At 42.7% G+C, this 17954-nt stretch overlaps 1 protein-coding gene across 2 annotated transcripts in view; it reads left to right on the plus strand.

Moving 5' to 3' along the window:
- Positions 1-17954, plus strand: part of b3gat1b (beta-1,3-glucuronyltransferase 1 (glucuronosyltransferase P) b) — an 89952-nt gene that overhangs the window by 45011 nt on the left and 26987 nt on the right. The gene's annotated exons all lie outside the window — the stretch shown is intronic.

The raw sequence follows: 17954 nt of genomic DNA on the forward strand, positions 1-17954 counted from the left end.
CCATATTGCTCCCTCCCTCCTAAATCCTGCTGTAAACTGAAGGACAGTGATCACAAGGGGACTAAGTGCGCAGAACAGAAGAAATGTGACAGATCTACACATTTTAAGCATCTGTGAGCCCAGGGCTCGATATTATTAGTGCCAGCCACCCTGCAGCAGTAGAGGAAGGGAATGGGGAGTGTGGGGGGGGGTAACTGAGGAGCAGATGCTGCTGACAGGAAAGCTCCATAAGGGCACTTGAGAGGCAGTGACTGAATAAAACAGCCGCAAAAACAGGCTGCTGAAAATCGCTCCTGGGTGCCGTGGTCTCGAGAGGAGCGTCGGTTTATCGCGCAAAGCCGCGGGCCAAAACATGCTACACCCTCCTCTCCGCAGATAGTGCCTGAGCAGCACGTTACATTGCATCTGTCCGAGGCTGAGGCCGCTCCTGCGGTCTCCCATCTCTATCGGTGAAGGGGCACGCACGGGAATCACACTGGCGTTTCTGAAGGCGTTTTAGGGGTTTTAAGATTTTAAAGATGAGAAATTCGCCAAAACGCTTTTCACAGACCACCACCAAGAAATGCAGACTGCAAAGCAATTGATACAAGACATGGTATCAGTGCGTTACATTGCCTGACTTACCAAGCTGTTGGGACAGAATGCACTGTAAGCTTTAAAAACACGCAAACCTCATGTCACCCTGCAACTCACAGCTTGCAGCCCTTAGCTCAGCAGGTGTGAGCCTGGCCAGTACCTGGATGAGAGACTTCCTGGGTAAAACTAAAGTTGCTGCTGGAAGTGGTGTCAGTGGGGGGCCAGCAGGGGGCGCTCACCCTGTGGTCTATGTGGGTCCTAATGCTGGGGAAACTATACTGTAAATAGGTGCCGTCCTCCGGATAAGATGTAAAATCGTGCGGTCATAAAAAATCCCAGGGTACTTTTAAAAAATAGTGGTGTTACGCCAGCGACCTGGCCAAATTTCCCTCTGCCTCTTACCAATGATGGCCTCCTAATAATCCCCATCTATGCACTGGCTTCATCACCGCTCTCCTCCCCACTGAGAGCTGGTGTGTGGTGAGCGTACTGGAGTATCATCCAGGTGGGCCTGGTGGTGGTGGAGAGGAGCCCCCCATTACCTGTAAAGCACTTTAAGTGGAGTGTCCATAAAAGTGCTATATACAGAAAGTCTAAGCAATTATTAATTATTAATATTAAACGAGACCTGAAATGTTAACGAAGAGTTGATGAAGGTTGGCAAAAGACTGTAGGAGAAGGTTTCCAAAAAAACAAACTATACTGTACTACAGTGAGACTCTGGAAATTCCCAAAAGCTCACCCTACCATCTCAGGTCACAAGGAACCATCATGTCTTGACTTCCTCTGAGCAGTGTTGGTGGCCCAGGACCTACGAGAGAGACTATCGTTGTCAGAGGGCCGCCCTGGGGACCCTGGAGCGATCGCTCTGCCTGTTTGTTCATGCAGCCCACCGCAGTAAATCGATTTGAGGACGTTAGGCGCTGCCTCGCATGGCACCCAGACACTAATGTGCTCCGTCAGGCAGAAAGACAACGGCTGCTGCCAGCCCATCAGATAAATGACAATTTTCAACCCTCCCCACCACCACCACCACCAGCGTCACAACCAATCTCCCCTCATAAATACGTACACAACTGGCAATACACTGGGATTTTCCATTCGCTGACAGGTCGCTGGCATGTAACAGCGAGAGTGTGTCAAGGGCAGACAATCAACAGGCCATGTTTGCTGCAACACAGGTCTCCCTCCCTCCCGGTTAGTGTGGCAAAGACTGGCTCTCAAGATCAGAGGCAGGCTTGAGCCCAGCCACAGTCCTGCTATCTGTGCTTGTACTTGTCCTCCAGGCTTTGCACCATGCTCCATGTTGGTCTGCTTTCAAACAAACACAGCAAGCATTGACTTTGAGGTCATTACACCAGAGGTTTTTCACAGTTATATACATGTGTGTCAGCTGTTGGTCTTGGAAACCATAGTGGACCTGTGAAATCAGGATCTCCAGCCCTCGTCTCAGAGCTGCCAGTGGCAGCTGAGGAATGCAGCAAGTCTCTCAGACTCCAGGAGGAACTAACGGTTTCCCACCAGTTAAGTTTCTCTTTACAGTAGCAATTTTAGAGTTTGGTATAGTGGCCTGACAAAGGTGGCCAGGAAGCAGCTCAAGGATCACTTACGATAGGTCACATAGTTTTCTGTAGGATGGTGTTCCATTTGTGTGCATTAGAAATATTTGGAAATTGCTTTTATTTTGATGTAGCACAGCTCAGACATGATGTGAAGGCTTTGCTCCGGAGCTCTGCAATCCTTTTTTTAATTTAGAAACCCATGCTCTGTATTTTTTTGGTTTAAATGTACAACATTCTAATAATTCCTATTGATACGGATGCATCTGTACGTCCTAGGCTCTGGCAGGGGTACGTCTGTGAGATCAGTTAAGTAATGCTCTGTGCTCATGTGTGATTTGCAATGCTGTGGTTTATTGGCAGTTTATGCTTCTCAAAATCTGGGAAGATGAACAACAGTAAAGGCAGATTTTGTGCTCCACATTTAAAGAGGGAATCAAAGATTTAGCATTTATACAGTTTTCTCTACAGTTCCAAAAAATAAACGCTTGCACTTGAAAACATTTTCATCTTCCCCAGCAGACAGTGAAGACAGTGAAGCACAAACAGTTGGCAAGCTGAAAGTGCATACAATATTTAAATCATTACAAACTATTAGGAGTGGAGTAAAATATTTCTTCTCAGTCTCCTGTGTCATCCTTTGAATTATTGAATAATCTTTCTTGGCTCTTCTGTTCCTGAGACAGATCCTCACAATCGCATCAAAAAGAACCTGCAATTCATCCTTTTTTAAAGTTGCAATCATATTTTTCACCATTTGTCTATTAGTTTTGCCTTTTGGCTTTTTTGTCCTACTCCCGTAAGGTGGATTTAATTTGATTATTTATTACCGTTGTAGGAGTCCTACTGTAAAATGATTCAAGCACCCTGTTGTAAATTGTAACTGGAAAATAAGTGACCTGCTCTCCAAAAAGTGAAGGTCAGTTCTCATGGCTGTTATTATTAATACCAATTGCGGTCAAGTTCAAGAAACAATCTCTTTAGTTTTGAACAAAAGACTACAAACCATTGTAATCTTGAAAGGCACTGTAAATATTAATTCATAGAAATGCTTCAGGATCAGTGAAATAAGGGCCCAAAGACATACTGTATGAGTAAACCAAAAGGGACATATTTGCATGAGGGAGTGTGGAAGGTGTCCAGCCATGTTGTTGAAGCTGGTACCATGAGGGTTCAAGAAAAGCAAGGATGGATCAATATACTAGGAGCAGAACATCAGTCTCAATTCTTTCTTGTGTATAATTACTAATAACACAATCATCTTCTTCGCCTTACCAACAAGGAGTCAAAACCAAAATTTTTTTGTCTTGGTAGCGCTTGCAAATAAAGCCTCACAAATTCAAGATGGTGTCATGGGAAATCAAAAGTCCACTTGCTGACCCAAAGAACAAGCCTCATATCGGACAATAGCTCCAGAATCCGCTTGCTTTTCTAAACCACACTGCATTTTGTTCACATCGCTATTTACTCCACGTTATACTTTGACAGTCCTCCTTATCAACAAGATGCTCTTCCTTGCAGAATTCAGATTGCTGCATTCGCCAACTTAAGCACACAGCATCCTTTAAGCAAACTGATTTTTACTCTTCGAACTCCTGGTGTTCTCTATACCTGATATGTTTCATGACAGAACAGAAAGAGCCAAGTTCCAGTCGTTCAAGTTGAAAACATGATCTTGCCATCATTATTTCCTGTCAGTCCAGCACTGATGGATATTGCATGGGGCTTTCATCAATTATCAAGGCATAACTTCCAGAGTGGTACTTATCTGGCTTAGCCATCTCCTCAGTCCTGCAGTTTAAAGCCCAGCATACATGAGTGAAGTGTTTCCAGACAAGGTTTCCTTGGTGAGGTGCTTGTTTCGGTTTCAAAAACACAGGAAAACCGTTTCCGGCAGAAGATCTGGCTTCTCTTTAGAGAAACCTGGCCAATCAGGAAAGACTGTGAGCCCAAGTTCACCATCACAAGCTATGGCAAGCAGCAACTTCTGTAGAGTCAATTCACAATCCTGCTATGCTCTATCCTTTTATTGATATGTACACTGCTAGACCATGACACCCTCTCTGCCGCTAATCCATGAAGTGAATCCTACATAGTTGGCTTATAAGATAAAATGCTCCTCTGTTTTGGTGATTTAGGATCCACTCCTTATAGCTCTCTCCACGTGAAGTACTGTGGCTGTTTCTTTCTGTACCTCTCAATGCAATAACCAATACAGCACCACTTCATGTGGCACATGAAGCAATCATATGATGCTTCCAGGCTCTTTGAAGAAGCCGGTTTCTGGAAACATATTTGGGGAAACCTGCCTCCTTGTGCGTACTACGACTAAACACGGGATCTAATATCCTGTGTTTGTGCATGTCTTGTCAGCATTACAGAGTATTATAATATAGTCAAAAGCAAGTCCATCTGTAAAATGTATACGATCACATTATGCAAATCCTGTCTTAAGCTTTTTTTCCTCATACTATGCATTGTGTTGTGCTCGTGCTCGTGAGTGTAATCCAATCAAGGCAAGAATTGATTTTCAAAAACTCAAAGACTGTTCATTGCATTTAGGCATGCAGTACTATAGTTTCCTGGATAATAGTCCAAATATGAGGGATTGCTCGTGAACTAACGATGTTTTAAACGTTTTGTTGGACATGAATATTGTGATGTTCTGCCATATATGAATAAAGATACCTTGGTTTACCCATGAAGCTATTTTTAAAGGTAGAATATCCAAGATACTAAAACAAGAAAATAAAGGTTAGTAGAGCTACACTGATGTCACAGACTTGGCCAGGTGAATAATTCAATCTGGGAGAGCTACGAGAGTAAAGTTTCAATAACTAAGTAGCAGCTCTGAGCTCAGCAAAAAACTCTCCCCCCCAGGCACTGAGTAGTGAGATCCTGCTGGAGTATGAAGTCAAGATTATGTTTCTGTCTCAGGATATTATGAGTCTATTTACACCCATCCGGCTGTGTTAAATCCACCGTACTGTTGAAATCCCAGTACTTGTACTTCAAACAGTTGGCTCTCCTGCCTAATTGTTCCTGCATTAATTTTCAAACATAGTCATCCCCCAAACACACCAGAGCTTCTCCTTTCACAAAGCGTAAATGAACTACAGCATATCATTTTTAAGACATCAGAATATTTAAGAAGTTTTTTTAAAGTTAGGATTCAGTACCTCGAAAGATTTGTATAACATCTGATAAGGTGTCTGTAGCTCAGTTCAGTTTTAGCCTGACACAAAGATCAAGCGATTTTCTGACAGAGGTATTGCAAAAAGACCAACAGTAGATAAAAAGGAATGACAATTCAGTGCCAGGGAATGCATTGTGTGTCGCTACACACAAAACTAAAACAACAACAACAGATAAATGAATCTCACTGCACCTGAATGCACCTATTCGGCATGTAAATCCAGCATATATAATCTCTGTAAATAAATTGAAGCAGTGCATTGCAATTTCTATCCTGCGAGTTTTATCATAACTCGGTGATCTCAGCATTATTCAGTGTGATACGGAAAGGCAGCAATGCTGCTCTAAGCCATAGTCCTGTGAAATCAATCTGTGCAATGCAATTTGGATGCCAAGCCCTGGAGACGGTAAGGATTTTGCTCCATACTGAAGTGTATGTGACACTTTCTTTGCACAAGCGCAGTGCGAATTGGGAGTTGCTTTTAAATATGCACATGAATAATGGAGTTTAGTAGGTTAAGCTCTTGGGCTAATATTAAGATCTCTGTAGTGCAATCTTACCGATATGACTCAGACAAAATGGACTGTCAGCATAATGTATAAATCTGTATTCAGCTACAAATAACCCATGAATCATTAGACAAACATTCTGTACTCAAAAATGCATTTAGTAAGACTACTGTTCACCATGCATGATTTACACTTAAACAGGAGGCTGTTTATTCATACCTTACAGTCACTGTAACAATATTATAACACAAAGGAGGTGCAAATGGTGGTGATTCTCATGGGATGATTCTTCAAGAAAGCACTGCTGAGAAGCGACTTTGCAAACTGAGGATAACCTTTTTAGCTGCATCCTGGTAAAGAGCTTCTTTCTGTACTGATTACCACAGAGTCACCTGCTTTCCACTTTTCTCCATCCCCTTGTTACTCCCATCCCACGATGCATCCAAATCCCGCTAACTGAAGGCTCAACACCTCAACTGAACAGATTTGGTTTTCTAACAATCAGGTCAGCGTTTCCGTATTGTTTGGCGCTTTTAATGACTGCTGGACCTAAGCTTACCCTGAACGTCGTATGAGTACTGCTCGCCAATACCCCCTGGACTCCACCCCTGTGACGGGTCTCTCCATTGTACAGGGAGCAGAAACGCCTCCCACGTGGCTCGTTAAGTAAAAGTGCACACTAGAGCTCTGTCAATAAGGGTCTGAGTCTAGTTCATGCCACTAGCAGGCTGTAGGCTAGATTGGCCAAGTGCACTCTCACTTCTCAGTGAAACAGCGCCCCCTGTGGTCTTCCAGGTACTTGCAGCCATGCAGGACTGATGATAGGAGCGCTATCTTCTCCAGTCATACTCCAGTATCTGAATGTGTGGACTACGACGCATTAAAAGGGCCGGGTTTGAGATTCTGCCCATATCCCCGTGTGCGCAGTCATGGGCGTTTGGCGCTGTGAGCCAAGACACGAAATAAAAACGGACAAGTGGCTAATTTAAATCAAGCAGGGGGAAAAAAAATAATTGGCGGATCCAATTTTGGGGAGGAAACAAAGACGAAAAATGTCAAAGAACTTGTCAAACTGTGCAGAGGGGCCCAACCAGGCATTCTCTTTCAACTGCACATCCTGAAAGACGACACGAAGCTCTAACACAGCGCAGCCAGTCTGAGCGGCCCAGAGGAAAAAAAAGCAGACATCAAACCTTTCATTTTTACTTTAACACAGAAGCTGCAGAATATTTTTTTGGTGCTGAACGTCCATACAGTGAATTAAACATTTAGATATTGGAACAGTCCTAATTCTGTTTATAATGTGCAATTAAGATTACTGTACGTACAGTTTACTTAACCGTGAACATTCCCTGCTTATAAATCACTGGCAGCAGGAACTATATTTAAGTTAAAAGAGTCTACTCTTCGAGTGACAGCACAAGCCGCAGAGGGCTGCATAGTTTTTGACGTGTTTCGCTTTCTGTAAAAAAGCAACCAAGTTTCTTTCCTCTAATTTCTACACAGTTTCAGATTTGGAATAGAGGGTCATTGATAAAGGTAAAAGAATATTTTTTCTCATTTCCCCAAATGTAGTTTTCTCATCAGACCGCTGCTATCATTGCTACTGTCTCAGTGTCAGTACAGGCATGATGCTTTGAGCAATGCTTCATGTAGCTGTTGAAGTGGGGGCAACTGCTGAAGACACAGAGCTGGTCAATAGGAATTTTCACGCAACATTTTACACTAAGATGTTACTCCTGAAAGTCAAAGCCAATACCATCACTTCTTTTTCAAAGAAACAGCCGTATAAGATCCGGGGATCAATTATCTGCTAAAACCCCAATTGGTAATATAGGTCCAATGGCATCCTCTCATTTGCAAACCTTTTTATGTTCTTACGTAACAGTCATTTCTTCCAATACAGTCTATTACACGACATAATATTGAAGTCTGCTGTCCATTACAGAACTGAATTCATTTTTTTAATGAGGCTGTAAAGTTTTAATGAGGCTACTGAAGTACATTGGTGACTGGAGTAAGCTGGTCAAGATGAAATAATCTGTTTGAAGCTGAACTCTGCTGCCTTTGAAAGATACAAAGGAAAAGTTCATGGACCATGTTAGCAACCTACCTATCACAAGGGACTATCCACTTGTGGTTATGTCAGTGTCATGCAGTGTTTGTTTTTGATGTTCATTTTTTTTTTACCAATGAAGTAATTCTGTATCTACTTTTCTATGCAATAACACAGAAAAAAATCACCCCACCCACCCTTTAATTGTTAAATTGACCATTTTGACCAAAATAACATTTCTGATTAACTGCAGCAGAGCAACCTGAATGGAAATACAATTCTACACAAAGAGCTGCAAGCATTCGCAAACAAGACACTTCAGTAACACACTAAGGATAGTTTCTACTCAAATGACTATGTTAATGTTCAGCAATCAAGAGCGTTTTAGTAAATGCACTTGATTGCTGATGAATATAACCAATCATCATCCACACATCGGCAACTGTGGATTTACTACCTACAGTATAAAGCGCTTTGAGTGGAGTGTCCAAAAAAGCACTATAAGTGTATGGAACATTTATTTTATTACATAAATTGTATATTATTATTATTATCATCATCATCATTAAATGTTAACACGAACAGAGATTTAGAGACCAAATATAATAAACTAAATTAAGTGTTTTTACTTAACTGTTAACTATTAACTGTTTTTCTGGGCAGGAAGTTTGCTCTAATTTTTGCTCCACTATAGGAAGTCTGCCTATAGCACGGGGTAAAAAGCCCTCTCAACCAAATACATGGAGGATTATGTGCCGTTATCTCGAGCTTTCCATTGAGTTTCGGCTCCGTCACACACAGTGCTTTGCGGTTTTTAAGAAAAGCCACGTTACAGACTGCACCTATCAAAGTCACCTTCTGTAAGATGGCCCCGTGCAACAAAGGATCAGAGAAAGCAGAATGCCAACAGGCCCACTGAAATTAAACACTGACCTACGGCTGAGAACTCCAATGCACATGGATTTATGCAAATATCAAAACTCCGACTAAGGCACTCATGCATGTCCCTGGCTATTAATCTTCATCTTCCGTGGCTCACCTTGCTTTTGGCATTGACCTCCCCATTTTTAAAAAGGTATCCTTCTCATGTGTCAGAATGCTACTTAGCAGTTTTTTTGTGAATCTTTTTTTTTTTCCCCCGTTTCATTACCAAAACATTTCCTAGGACTTTCACCTTGATTAAGGGAAACATGATCTGATACTTGGGACACTGCGCTGCCGTTCAGAGGATTGATCGCCGCTGCGATTAACTCCTTAGCTGCAAACACTCCCCCTCATAATATTTTATTTTTATTTTTTAAATGGCTATGGTATTCACAGGTTTTTGAACAGGGCCTAGATATATAATGGGAGCACCTTTATTGTCAATCTACAAAAGAAATCCAAAACAGAAACTAGCAGCATGGAGCACACAGACATATTACTGTTTAGTTCTTTCATTTAAGCTAATGTATGTACTGTATATGAAATGGACTAAACATTTTTAATTTAATTTAAAATTTAGCTATAATTTAAAAGCATTCTGTACTTCTCTTGTTTTGATGGGGTAGGTTTCTAGGTTAGGCAGTCATGTACAGTAGGTGCAGTCACCTTAAGGATTTAAGAGGACAGAGAGGAATCACAAGAACTCCTCTTCTCTTTGACAGATGAAGTGGTGCCCTGCTCTGCTCTAGAGACTGCTGTTACTTAACAGTCCTCTGCTTTAACTATCCGAGCTCTCATATCCCTTGTGGATTCACGTGCACAAACTCCAAAATCATTATATGGTCTTTATGCTGGTGCAGCACTTCCTCAGCCAGCAGCATGTCGAAGTTTTTTGTTATCCCAATTCATCCATTGATGGAAAAATGAAACCACCTTTCTTGATGATCATCCAAGGAAAACCTGCTCTACAGAAGTATTCTAAGGCAAGTCAAGAGCCCAGAGAGCTCTTTTACTGAGAAGACTGCTGTACGGTAGATTACGTAAACTGCACAGTTGGTAACTGCCGTACCAAAAAATCTAACAATGGATTGAATAGGTACTGTAGGTTTTCGACCACTCTTACTAGTTTTGATTTTATGGGTAAAGCAATGAAAAAAAAAAATCAGTAACTGAAGCTCGCACACAGTGTAGGAAGTGGGCTCCTGCAATTTCCCTACACTTGCCCTTTTTGCAGACAAGACCACAGGCTTACGTAGTAACAACACAGAGTGTGGGTGGAAGTGAGGCCAAATTTATTGCATTGAACTGTGCTGTTGCTTCTCCTCCAATACATTGCTGACTCATGGAAACAAATTGTGCAGGATTGTTTTGCTGACTGTGACAAAATGCGCTATGTAACCCGGTAATAGAAAACTTAAAAAGTGGAGTAATTGAATAGAACACCGCCAATAGACTGAAAAAAAAAGTGAGCCGACGGATATTAAAATGTATTCAAATACTACAGGAGTAGAAGGCAGTGGAAATTTAACCACTGCCACTCGCCTTATTTCATTATTTAAGTGCATGTTTTAGAATGGTAGGAGTTTACAGGTGGAAAAGCAGCAGTCTGTTTGGAGACCAATGTAAAGAACAATTCAAATAAAAAGAATATGCTTTTTCCTTTTCCAGTCTATTTTCTCAATTGAGCACATTCACCCTCAGCTGAGACCCTACCGCTTACATCCTATTCCATCGCCAGCGATTTGCTCCAACTCATCAATATATAATTGACTTTCAGTAGCAGGGGCATCAAAATTTAAAATTAAAAAATATCTGCCGGATCAAAGGTCTGCAATGGGTATTTAAAACATTTCTAAAGGAGCCCTGCTACATGAAGATCTGGATGTTTGCACCAGATGATTCTTTCTCAAAACAATTTCTTACACTTGTGTAGTGCTTTTCTGCACACTCCACTAAAGCCTCTTTACAGGTAATAGGGACTCCCCTCCACCACCACCACCAGTGTGCAGCCCCACCTGGATGATGTGATGGCAGCCATAGTGCACCAGTATGCTCACCACACATCAGCTACCAGGGAGGAAAAGAACAGTGATGAAGCCAATTCATAGATCGGGATTAATAGGAGGCCATGATTGCTAAAGGCCAATGGGAAATTTAGATAGGATGCTTGGATAACACCCCTACTCTATTTCGAGAAACGCCCTGGGATTTTTAATGACCACGGAGAGTCAGGACCTCAGTTTTACGTCTCATTCGAAGGACGATGCCTGTTAACAGTACAGTGTCCCCGTCACTATACTGGGGCATACGGACCCACACAGATAGCTGAGTGAGCACTGGCCCCATTAACACCTCTTCCAGCAGCAACTTTAGTTTTTCCCAGGAGGTCTCCCAGCCAGGTACTGACCAGGCTCACTCCTGCTGAGCTTCACCAGATGTGAGTCGCAGGGTGACATGGCTGCTGGCATGTTTGGTTTGGGTGTCAAGAACTAGCAGTAACTGAAATCTGAACAAGTTAAGCAAAAACAGCCTAGATCCTTCTGTACACACTCAGAGCAGAATAAACCATGACCCCTTTAATGGACAAATGTGATGGAGGACAAAAAAAGGGAGGGTCCTGCAGACAGAATCAAATGAACCTGGTAATTGTTACAGCCCTTTAATACAGGTAATACTGCAAATAAATTGAATCCTTAGTCTGCTTTTCTGCTACTTGTTCAAAGCAAGGAACTGCACATCAAAAGAATAAATTGTGCACTTAAGCAGTACAGATAATAACACTGCTCAAAAACAGGCTTGCGGGACACTAATTACAGAAGCTTTTGCTCAGATAAAAGGGTAGTAAGAACATGTTATTGCATTTTACTATTGGTCACCATCATTCACAGAACATGGTATTGTTGTTGGTCAGTAAGATACAGATACGAATCTTCCATTCACAGGCATCTCACAAAAGAAATGCAGTCAGTGAGGGACACAAATGAGTTACTCTGCACTCAGCCAGTTTACACTAAGTGTAGTATCAGTTGTGATGAAAGAATGTTTTTTCTTGAATTTGTCAAGTTCTCTATTATACTGATGGAAAAAAGAAACAATACCTTCTCCTCCACACTCTGGCCCTTCTATCTGCATGGAACAGGCTGAAGAGTGACTCATCCATGAATAGGACCTGATGCCACCGCTGATGAGTCCATCACAGCCTCCATCTGGCCCAAGCCAGTTGGGTGTGACATCTAGGAGGTGTGAGCAGAGGGCCTCTGACAGGTGGCCTTGCTCTAAGGCCAGCAACATGGACCCTCACTGTCCTGTCACTGATGTGGGCATTGTGTCTGCTGGCAGTTTCAGCATTGTTCCACCTGGACCTCGTTGGGTTAAAGTGCATCTAATGAGATTTCGTGTGATTAGCAAGTTGCAATGCCTCACTGCACAAGCTGTATTGCTGGTCAGAGGGCTTAAAACAAAACGGACAACTTTTTGTGAAAGTTTATAAGCGATAACTATAGTATTCCCATTGCAGAAAAAGTTGGGTTTCTTTCTTCCATCAGTGTATAAAGAGGACAGTTTGCGGATTCTTTACAGAACCTGCCTTGTCTGTCGAGTAGTAGAGTAGAGGAGTTTATTGCCACATGTACATGTTCATTGGAATTCTTATTTGCGCTGATCTCTCAGGACATACAGAGTACAGCCAATTACACAATACAACACACGATACCCAACAATGTAAACAGTACATAGACAAAAATGATACATAATAACAACGGAACAATAAATACATAGTACTGAAAGAAAAACATGGTTGACCATGCACAGTGCCAACGTGTATTGAGTCTGAGGCATTGCACAGTTAGCTCTTAAGGATGTGCAGTGCAGTAGGGCAGAAGCTGTTCTTAAGCCTAGTGGTCCATACTTTTATAATGCAGTATAGCTTTCCAGAGCGCAACAGTTTGTGGCTGGGATGGTTGGGATCCTGAATGATGGATTGGGCTTTATTGCACCAGCAGATGGTGTGAATCTTACTGATTGATGGGAAATCACATCTTATAATCCTCTGTGCCGTTGCCACAACCCCTTGTGGTGCGTGTTTGTCATGCATGGTAGTATTGCTGTACCAGACAGTGATGCCACTAGTGAGAACGCTTTCTGTGGTGCTGCAGTAAAAGTTCATAAGTAGCTGCTTCCCCACACCACGTTTCTTTAAGCACTGCAGAAAGGGCAGGCGCTGTTGTGCCTTTTTCAGGCTGGCTACAGTGTGGTAAAACCAAGCCAAGTCGGGGGAGATCTGCAGAGGCACCTGAAGCAGCTGACTGTTTCAACAGCTTAACAGTTTTGCATAGGAAACTATGGCCCTTGGGGTCACCCTTAAATTGTTGTGCACTTCTGCTACCCCGCTATCCAGGCCACAATTACCTTTACCAGTCATGGCCTCCTAATAACCCCCATCTCTGAACTGGCTTCATCACTCTGTTCTCCTCCCCACTGATAGCTGGTGCGTGTTGAGAGTACTGGAGCATTTTTGCTGCGGTCACATCATCCAGGTGGGGCTGCACACTGGTGGTGGTGGTACCTCTAAAGCGCTTTGTGTCCAGAAAAATGCTATATAAGTGTAAGCAATTAGTTTTGCTCAATGTGGCTGAACTCAAACTGCCGATTCTATTCAACATCTAACAACTGACACTTTGCAAACTCAAAATCCAAAAGAATTCTGGGGAAAAACACTTGTAGAACTATGTGTGTCTAGAAATACATCAATACTAAAGTGGATAATTACTCCTTCTTTGATGTCCCAGATTTGTAAAATTATCAGTTTCACGCAGAAGCCGAAAGCCAGTCAAGAATGAAAGATATGGGTAAAGCAGCTCAGTCAATAAAATAGTACCTCTTGTTGTTGAGATCCAATCTGCTACTGTGTGTTCCCACATTAACCTCTCTAGCTGGAACACCCTAAGGAAACATGCATGGTGCATTCTTGGCTTTGTTTCCCTTTGTTTGGAGTCATTGCACGGGATTTGCACTTAAACACAAAAGAGAGGTTACAAGCGAGAGAAAGCCATTCAGTCATCTATCCCATTTGGTCATTCCAAGCATCTCATCTATCGATTTCTTGAAAGAAGCTAGGGTATCAGCTTCAACGGCATAACCCTCATTTATACTGCCCTATCCCTTTGGGTAAAGACGTTCTGTTCTCAGTTATAAATGCACTACCTCATCGGTTTCTACTTTTGTCCTTTGGTTTGTGTTTCACTGTTCATTCTGAAGCAGTCCACTGAGGTTTCGGATACTTGCATGAGGTCCCGTCCTAATCTTCTCTGCTCAAGACTAAAAAGGTTGAGTTCTTACGGCCTGTCAGTGTAGGCTACTCCTTAAATCCCAGAATCATCTGGTTGCTCCTTCTCTGGGCTGATTCCAGAGCAGCAATATCTTCATTTGCAATGGGGTAAATAAAATTGTGCTCAGTATTCTGAATGCAATAAAATGACTGTGACAAAGGACATGTATTGCTTCTGCCTCAGTAACCTCCCTGAGTTAATTATTAATGAACACCAACATAATTACATATTTTCTGCACAGGACTACAGTTGACATACTGTATCTGGCTCCAGAGATTCATCGTGCTGAGGTTGCTCCCGCCACTCTGTAGTAAGCAGTTTTGCCTCATTAAGGAGGGCAATGCCTTTTTTGTCTTCTCCTTTCTCACTTAGTCAGGTTTTACCAACAGCATGTGATGTGCGCCATTTAAGATGTGCTTAAAATGGAGAAATATTACCCCATTCGTCCGCAATTAAATTTTCTCTTGCACTCCCCATGCAAATACCCAGGTAATGTGTAACTGCCACTCCTATAAAATCCATTCCTTATGACTATTGCGTTTGTATTGAATTAGAAAAATCACTGCACATGGCTGTGATCCTTCCAGAGTTGCACGTCTGTGCGATCTACGTATATCTGCTCATTCCATCGGCAAAAGAAACCAAAGCTCGCTACAGGAGTGACACATTCTCCACTATCCATTTCCTAAACCCAAGACATCGAGGAAATACTGTCCCGTTGAGTCACACATTATCAGGAGACGTGGGACAGATAAAAACATTGATTTCCTGTCCGGGAGGATGGCACCACTGGAGACAGCAAATGGAACATGATGCCTGAAGAGGATCGCAGCTTCAAATTAGGTGTCGATCAATATCCACAAGATCACCAATAGTGAATGGAAAAAAAAGAGACAGCCACGCCTATGGGCCTGTGCACTTGATCGAGAAGTAAGGGGTTTCCTAGGACAAAGACAAAACAAGCTGAATCACTATGCAAAAGTGTAATAAATAAATTGCAGTTCCTGTTAATATTAAATTTTAGAGACACCTGTAAGCCATATAATTCTACCCCATTCTTGAACGTTAGTCACTGACAATCACATACAGTACCTTATTAGTGAACTGGTGTTAGTTTTTTTCTTGTTGATAAAAGGTAAAAAGTACCCAACCCACTTTTAAACAGATGTTGCCCATAATTTAAATCCAAGCTTGTTAATTTAAAAACTTACACATGGCATAGATGTACTGCAGACCCCTGAAAGACAGACGCATATTAAAAAAGAGCTAGGTGACACTAGATTCACTGCAAACAGTGTTGTATGTGTGCTAAGACACTGTATTCAAACAGCACACCTGAGTATGCTTGAGCCACTCAGTGAGGTCCATCTACAGCAAAATGCCAGTTCTGTTACATTGGTTTGAGTGTTCTCCAGACTTCTGGGGAGTGATGTCATGAGTATCATGTCATGATGTCATGAGTATTAGTCTCTTACAGTCTTACATGACATGGCACTGATTCTGAGCAAAGAAATCTGTCTGGTAAAGCACTGTTGGTTTCATTCAAAAAATTATGACAGACTGACTAGAACTGCTGTTTGAGATTCACAATATAAGCATTCTCCTTACTTTTTTACACCCGTGGTTGTTGATGCAAAATAGTCCATACAATGCACTGCTCTCTATCCAGTATGATGCAATGTCACTCAAAGTATGGGGTAAAATTTGGAGCACAGACTGTAACCCTCAGACATTGTTTCTGACATCATCAGCATGAAAATGATACAAATAGACATGGGAGGATCAGGAGTAGAAAGAGAACAGTATGGGACTCAGGACAGAACCTTGGGGGACACCAGTGAACAGAGAGAAGGGAGCAGAAGGGGAGCCCCTTGCCAGGGCAGCTGGTGTTTTTGACCAGCGAGTGCAGGTGGAGAGTTTGGTATGAGTAGTGGCAAACATTCTGAGGTCAGTGGGTGTTGGCAGGAGGACTGGGTGATTCACAGCATCACAAGCAGCACAGTCATGACAAGGATTAAGACCGAGGATAGAGAGGCAGCACAAGCCACATGAAGAGAATCAGCAACAGGTAGAAGAGCAAGGGTGCCAAGCAAAAACCCAGACTGGAGAGGGCCAGGAAGCATATGCTGAAAGAGGATAGACGAGGGCTGACTGTGCACCGCTTGTTAAGGGTCTCAGGGGGAAACCAAAGAAAGCAGACAGGGATCAAGGGTGTTCTTTTTAAAGGAAGTATAATGCAGTCTTGATTAAAGAAAAAGCAAGTAGGAAAAAAGCCCAAGAGTAGCGAGGAGTCCACAAGAGAGAAAACGGACAGTACAAGGGGAGAAAGAGGTAAAGTGGGGAGAGTTCCTGAGAGGAAGTGGAAGGTAGGCTTATGGTCCTGGATCAAGGAGATGTCAAAGTCGGACAGGTGTGTGAAGGAAGGGAGGGCTGAGTGGGCGGGGGGTATGGGTAAGGAGATTAAGTGTTGAAGAGCCTGCAGATCGCGGGTATCGAAAACCTGCCAGCTGACAACCACCGAAGGGCTTCTCCTTTTTCCCCTGCAGCTCTCTCGGATACCTGCGGCCTGGCTTGAGGCTAGCAGGGATCCCAGGAATAAATAAAATTGAAAACGGTTGACAGGCAGGCTGGCTCTGCAGACATCAGCAGAGAGTAACCCGAGCAAGGCAAGGGGTCTAAATCTTTCGCCATTGCTGAGGCGGCTACCCTCTGACAGCTGCGAGCTCATCAATCAAGAAAAACAGCTTAGTGCACATGGTTTACTTAACTTTTTTTTTTCAAATAAATTAATTCTCTTCTAAATCAAAAGGAAAAGTGCACTTCCAGCTGCTCCTTTGGCAATATTATGTTATTAAACAGCTTTTAATTCCTCAGTGCCCTGGCCCCACATAAAGCATAGGCTGCAGAGTAAACCCACAGCACTGTAGCTGAACGGAGAAAATCCCACTGTTTCGTGCGGCTACAGTGGTGACAGAGCCCAAGACGAGAGTAAATGGCAAACGCATGTACTAGTTTTTATCACATGGGAGCGCTGGTTAGTCTCATTTATTCGTGGGCTTTTGTGGACACGTAAAGTCACAAAGTCAAGAACAGATCATTTGTGAAGAGTTGAATTCCCATACTTTTTTGTTTTCCTCAGTTCAATGTAAGGTTAGTATTGTAGGTAACAGAATGTCCAATATAACATTAAACATTCTTCATAACACCTACACTTTGCTCCCTGCTGTGCCCTGTAGTGAAGTTTGAAAGTGGCTGGGAAAACAACCTGAAAATTCTTGTTCTCCCTGTACTGTATGCTTAGACAAAGTCAGCACGGTGGAGGGCAGTCAGCAGTGCTTCCTCGCATCCTCACAGCCCATGTGTCCTGAGTTGGATTCTGGCCTGGGGCAGCATCTATGTGGACTTCAGGGCACGTTCTTCCTATGGTTGTGTGCAGTGCTGGATTTTCCCATGAGGCACTGTAGGCACAGTGCCTAGGGCCTATGAAGAAGGGAAACACTAGTGACTTACGAAAAACGAGCTGAAGCAACGTGCTTGCGATCGACTCTAGGTGCTCCAAGTCAGTAATCATACGCTATCTAGTGGCTGTTCTAGAAACTAGATGTATCGAAGTGATGGTCGCATGGCTCGCTCCATCAATCACTTGGTTCAGCATCAGAATAGTTTAAAGTATATCATCTCAATCGACGGAACTCAACTGGTGTATACTGTTCTTTTTGCACACTTCGGATACTAAGTGCCTAGGGCCTACAAACACCAAAATCTGGCCCTGGCTGTATGGATTTATGATGGGTGCATTCCAAGTTG

This window comes from Lepisosteus oculatus, chromosome 23, assembly GCF_040954835.1.
Source record: "Lepisosteus oculatus isolate fLepOcu1 chromosome 23, fLepOcu1.hap2, whole genome shotgun sequence".
Lineage (NCBI taxonomy): Eukaryota > Metazoa > Chordata > Actinopteri > Semionotiformes > Lepisosteidae > Lepisosteus > Lepisosteus oculatus.